The sequence below is a fragment of the Pongo pygmaeus genome, chromosome 5 (genome assembly GCF_028885625.2).
Source record: "Pongo pygmaeus isolate AG05252 chromosome 5, NHGRI_mPonPyg2-v2.0_pri, whole genome shotgun sequence".
NCBI lineage: Eukaryota > Metazoa > Chordata > Mammalia > Primates > Hominidae > Pongo > Pongo pygmaeus.
In genome coordinates this window covers 101936840-101943726 of record NC_072378.2, presented here as the reverse complement: position 1 = coordinate 101943726, position 6887 = coordinate 101936840, and positions in this window count along the sequence as shown.

Here is a 6887-nt window from a genome sequence, read left to right as displayed (position 1 = left end):
GATGCCATATATCTAAAACCATCTGATCTTTGACAAACCTGACAAAAACAAGCAATGGGGAAATGATTCCCTATTTAATAAATGGTGCTGGGAAAACTGGCTAGCCATTTGTAGAAAGCTGAAACTAGATCCCTTCCTTACACCTTACACAAAAATTAATTCAAGATAGATTAAAGACTTAAATGTTAGACCTAAAACCATAAAAACCCTAGAAGAAAACCTAGGCAATACCATTCAAGACACAGGCATGGGCAAGGACTTCATGTCTAAAACACCAAAAGCAATGGCAACAAAAGCCAAAATTGACAAACGGGATCTAATTAAACTAAAGAGCTTCTGCACAGCAAAAGAAACTACCATCAGAGTGAACAGGCATCCTACAGAATGGGAGAAAATTTTTGCAATCTACTCATCTGACAAACGGCTAATATCCAGAATCTACGATGAACTCAAACAAATTTACAAGAAAAAAACAAACAACCCCATCAAAAAGTGGGCAAAGGATATGAACAGACACTTCTCAAAAGAAGACATTTATGCAGCCAAAAGACACATGAAAAAATGGTCATCATCACTGGCCATCAGAGAAATGCAAATCAAAACCACAATGAGATACCATCTCACACCAGTTAGAATGGCAATCATTAAAAAGTCAGGAAACAACAGGTGCTGGAGAGGATGTAGAGAAATAAGAACACTTTTACACTGTTGGTGGGACTGTAAACTACTTCAACCATTGTGGAAGTCAGTGTGGTGATTCCTCAGGGATCTGGAACTAGAAATACCATTTGATCCAGCAATCCCATTACTGGGTATATACCCAAAGGATTATAAATCATGCTGCTATAAAGATACATGCACACATATGTTTATTGTGGCACTATTCACAATAGCAAAGACTTGGAACCAACTCAAATATCCAGCAATGATAGACTGGGTTAAGAAAATGTGGCACATATACACCATGGAATACTATGCAGCCATAAAAAATGATGAGTTCATGTCCTTTGTAGGGACATGGATGAAGCTGGAAACCATCATTCTCAGCAAACTATCACAAGGTCAACAAACCATACACTGCATGTTCTCACTCATAGGTGGGAATTGAACAATGAGAACACATGGACACAGGAAGGGGAACATCACACACCGGGACCTGTTGTGAGGTGGGGGGAGGGGGGAGGGATAGCATTAGGAGATATACCTAATGTTAAATGACAAGTTAATGGGTGCAGCACACCAACATGGCGCATGTATACATATGTAACAAACCTGCACGTTGTGCACATGTACCCTAAAACTTAAAGTATAATAAAAAAAAAAAGAAAAAAAAAAGAAGTGGATTCACTTGTTATCTTTCAGAAAACAGAATTACTACATTTTCCCCATTGTTGTGTGTTTATCTAATTGGCATTTTGTGCGGTTGTTTATTGATTTCTGCAATACAGATCCATCATTTTTGTTATTAATAGATGTGTTTCCTAAATGCTATTAATAGTTCAAATCTCATATCTAGTTTGGGTTTCTGTTCTATGTCTTCTAATTTTGATATATATTTATAGAGATAAGAGGCAGTAGCAGGTACTGCTGTTCAGATTTAACTTTAAGATTAGTTATAAGAGTCCATGTGCAAGGATTTGGAATTTGGAGTGGTAATTGTATTTTTTTTTTTTTTTGAAAAGCAAGAGTAATGGAAGTGCTAATGAATTATGGTTTAAAACATTTAACACTACCTAAATAGGTAGCCATTCTGATACATACTAACTTTCCTGACAAGAGGCCACTAATATAAACAGTGTGAATTCCACAGTGAGTAAGACGAAATTTAGATAGATAGAGAGATACCTCTTCAGATGAACTTTAGTTGATGACATTGATGACTAAATGAAGAAAGCTGCTGAATAGGGAGAAGAGAAGATTCCTGTTTTTCTAGTGGAGCAATAGTGGGTCTTATGTCGTCATTTAATGGAATAACAAATCATATAAAAGACATAGTTTTGGGAATTAATAAGTCAAATTTTAGAAATTCTGGATCTGATATGCCTTTGGGCATCATACTGAAATTGTCAGTAAGCTAATAAGAAAAAGAAAAGGAGTCTGGCCATGTTAGTTCACATTTTATTTAATAAATATTTTATTTTGCATACTCCATGACAGGTACTGAAAAAAGACTTGTGCTATGACAGTGAATAAGGCAAAATTCTCTCTCTCTTTCCTGCCAGAGACTTTATTTAGCAGCATGAGCCAGGAAAAACCACACAGGCTGTCTCTGATAAAAATAATAACTTAGGTTTTGTTAATTAAAAATAAGTGTTTTTGTCTATTGTCTACTTTGGTTTATTACTAAACTAGCAAATAATACACAAGAGGTCTTAAAGGATATGTTAAGAGAATGGCTTCCTTGTTTTCAATGGGGTAAGCTCAAAGTTCTAATTGTATGAAATAAGGAGTGAAAAATACACCATGCAGAGCAGCTCAAAACTGAGGACTTACTGTCTTAAATACCATTTTACCCAGAAAGTACTACATTAACATTCAAATTTTTACCTAAGGATATTCTTGCTATGTCACAGTTCAACATTTGCATTCCATTTTTTAGCATGCCACTGTGTGTATTTGAGGTTTCACAAAAGCAGGCCTAAGTGTTCCAATCACAGATGGGCAATAGCAATTGAAACCTAGTAGAGTATATACTTCACGTAAAAGAGAATAATACAGAAGACTAGCCTAGTACATGAGTCATTCATTAATCCAATCTTGTTAATCTTGTTAATGACAGCATAATAATATGTCTTGAAGACATGAAAGGCTCCGGAGGATTTACATTCTGGGAAAAATAAATTGGCATAAACAAAGGTCTAGAATAAAGGAAGAGTTTGGGGATAATTAGGAAACACTGTGTAAGTTAATATGGCTACAGTGTGGTCTTCCTTTCCTTGGATCTTCAGGGATAATTAATTTTAAAGGCACACCTTATGCATTGTAATCATAAGGAACAAAATTATTTAGTTTCAACAATTGAACTCTTTAAAAAGTGGCTTCAAATCTTGAAAAAACAGCCAAATGGAATAGTTAGTAGGTTGTGATATGTTCTAATTCAGAGTTTAGTTCCCAGTTCTGCATTCAAATAAACTCCTGCTACTAATTCTGACAATACTAGATACTATTTATTAAATTTTTTAATATATCACCCTTCAGAGTAGGCAGGGTTTTTTTTAGCATCCGTGTTGAAGTTAGCATTTTATGTGAAATGCTTTTTTCTTTAGCAATAATCACGAGTATAGATAAACAATTTTGAACACATTTTCCCCCCATAATTTGTATACCTCATTATAAGAACAAACGTAGTGTCATAGAATTTCAGAAGTAGAGGAAACTTTAGCTAATCCCTCTTCTGACAAAACTGAAGTCCTAAGAGTAATTAACTCATTTCAATGGTCACATAAAAGTCTGAACATATTCTACTGGCCAGTGTCCACACCATTTTCCAGAACTATAAATGTGGTAAAATTATATAACCACTTCTAAGTATATTTCTCTGATATTCCTTTGCTTTTCATATTGAAAATATTTCAGCATCCTATATAAAGATGCAATTCCTGATTGTTGTAAGGGACTTTATAAACAACAATATCCAACTGGCACGGCAGCAACATCATCCCAGGTAATGTTACCTTATTTCCAGTCTTTCTGACCCAGATGACCAAACATACGAGTGCCCAAACCTTTCTGAAATGCCTTTTTTATCCATTAAAAACATAGTGCTGCAATTACTGCATATAAAATAAGCTTCTACGGTAAGTAATTTGACCTCCAAATATACTGTCTCAAATAAAATAGAAGTTTGTTTCTTTTATAAAAGTCTAGAATTTGGTAGGCAGTCCAAAATGGGTAGACAACTTGGTTCCATAGGATTTTTCTAAGAAACACAGTTAAATTTCAACTTGTTCTGTCATCCTCTAGTGTGTTGTCCTTTTCTGCATGGTCTCAGTTGGCCTTGCTTCACTTTTGTGTGTTTATCCTGAGTAGGTTTGTAGGTGTGCGTGAAGAAGTGAAGGGACAGTATATTCCCTTTAAGCAGATGTAATAGTACAGATTCAAAGAAGCAAAACCAGTAAGATACAAAGACACATGAATGCAATATTTTATAGTTTGGATATTTATCTCTATCCAAATCTCATGCTGAACTGTAGTCCCTAATGCTGGGAGTGGACCTGGTGGGAGGTGCTTGGATCATGTGGAGCAGATCCCTCCTGGCTTCATGCTGTCTTCATGATAGTGAATTCTTGTGAGAGGTGGTCATTTAAAAGTGTGTGACACCTCCCCTCTTCAGTTTCTTTGTTCCTGCTTTGGCCATGTAAAGTGGCTGCTCCCACTTAACTTCTGCCATGATTGTAAACATCCTGAGGCCTTCCCAGAAGCCAAGAAGATGACAGGATGAAACTTTGTATAAAGCCTCAGAACCACGAGGCAATTAAACCTCTTTTGTGTAATTAAGTTACCCAGTTTCAGTTCTTTCTTTATAGCAATTCAAGAATGGCCTAATCCAGAAAATTGATACCAAGGAGTGGGGCATCGCTATTAGGTTGGTGCAAAAGTAATGGCAAAAAACAAAATTACTCTTGCACTAACCTAATTTAAAGATATCTGAAAATGTGGAAGCAGCTTTGAAACTAGGTAACAGGCAGAGGTTGGAAGAGCTTGGAGGGCTCAAAGAAGACAGAGAGATGAGGGAATGTTCAAAATTTCTTTAAGACTGGTTAATTGGTTATGATCAAAATGCTGATAGTGATATGGACAGTGAAATCTAGGCTGAGGAGGTCTCACATGGAAATGAAGAACTTATTGGGAACTGGAGCAAAGGTCATGTGTGTTATGCCTTAGCAAAGAACTTGGCTGCATTCTTTTCATGTCCAATGGATCTGTGGAAGTTTGAACTTCATAGTGGTGATTTAAGGTATCTGGTGTAAGAAATTTCTAAGCAGCAAACTGTGGTTTGGCTGCTTCTAACTGCCTATGCTTAGATGTAGCAGCAAAAGAATGACTTAAATTTGGAACTTATATTTAAAAGGAAAACAGAGAATAAAAGTTTGGAAAATTTGCAGCTTGGCCATGTGGCAGAGAAAGGAAAAGCTTTTTCAGAAGAGGAATTCAGGCAGACTTGGAGCAACCACTTACTAGAGAAATTGCATAACTTACAGAGAACCAAGTGTGTGCTTAAGCCAGGACAATGGGAGAAAGGCCTCAACGGCATTTCAGAGACTTTTGCAGCATTCCCTCTCATCACAGCCCAGAGGCCTAAGAGGGAAGAATGTTTTCTTGAGCTAGGCCACAGAAACACTATTCCCTGCATCCAGGACACTCTGGCTCCAGTCTCGGCACAAAAGGCCCCAGATACTGCTCATGCCGCTGCTCCAGAGAGCTCAAGCTGCCATAAGCCTTGCCAGCTTCCACGTGGTATTAAACCTGTGGATATACAGAATGCACGAGTGATGGAATCTTGGCATCCTCTGCCTAGATTTCAGAGGATGTGTGGAAAACCCTGAGTGCCCAGGCAGAAGTCAGCTACAGGGGCAGAACCCCCACAGAGAACTTCTACTAGGGCAGTGCCAAGGAGAAATGTAGGATTGGAGCCCTCACACAGAGTACCCATTGGACACTGCCAAGTGGAGCTCGGAAGATGAGGCACCATCTTCCAGACCCCAGAATGGCAGTTCCACTGGCAGATTGCATGCTGTGCCTGGAAAAGCTGCAGGTACTCAATAACCTGTCAGAGCAGCCTGAGGAACTGAACCCTGCAAAGCCATAGGGGTTGAACTACCCAAGACCCTGGAGCCCTCCCCTTGCACCAGCGTGTTCTGGATATTGGATGTGGAGTCAAAATAGATTATTTTGGAGCTTTAGGATTTAATGGCTGCCCTGCTAGGTTTTGAACTTGTGTGGGGCTTGTAGCCTCTTTCTTTGGGGAGATTTCTCCCTTTTAGAAGAAAAGTGTTTATCCAATGCCTATACTCCCATCATATCTTGGAAGTAGTTAACTTGTTTTTTTCATTTTACAGGCTGATAAGTGGAAGGGATTTGTCTTGTCTCAGATGAGACTTTGGAGTTTTGAGTTCATGCTAGAATGAGTTAAGACCTTAGGGGACTATTGGGAAGGCATGATTGTATTTTGAAATGTGAGAAGGACATGAAATTTGGGAAGGGTTGGGGCAGAAAAATATAGTTTGGATATTTGTCCCTGCCCAAATTACATGCAGAGATGTAATCCCCGGTGTTGGAGGTGGGGCTTAGTAGGAGGTGTTTGGATAATGGGGACAGATCCATCATGAATAGCTCGGGCCGTCTCCTTGGTGACAAGTGAGGACTTCCCCTGAGTTCATGTGAGATTTGATCATTTAAAATTGTATGACACTTCTCCTGTCACACATGTTCTCTTTCTCTCTCGTGCTTGCTTTTGCCATGTGACCTGTGCCCTTACCCTTCACCTTCCCCTATGACTGTAAGCTTACTGATGCCACATCAGAAACTGAGAAGATGCCTATTGCCATGCTTCTTGTACAGCCTACAAAACTGTGAATCAATTAAACTCTTTTCTTTATAAATTACCCAGTCTCAGGCATTTTCTCAAATCAGTGCAAGAATGGCTTAAACACACCCAGCTGAAAATCCCTTAATTATGGTAGAAGAAAAAAATAGGTTTTGACAAATAACTGGTTGTCCTCCCCTGTTCTAGAAGATTCGTTGGTTAAAATGTTTCAAAATTGGATTAAAATATTTTAATTCACATTATTTTGTCTAGTAAATGTTCATCTCAAGTTTTCTCTGTTTGGTCTTTCAATTCCAGTTATTCAGAATTTCTCATTATCTTTTCTGTATAGCTTGTTTCT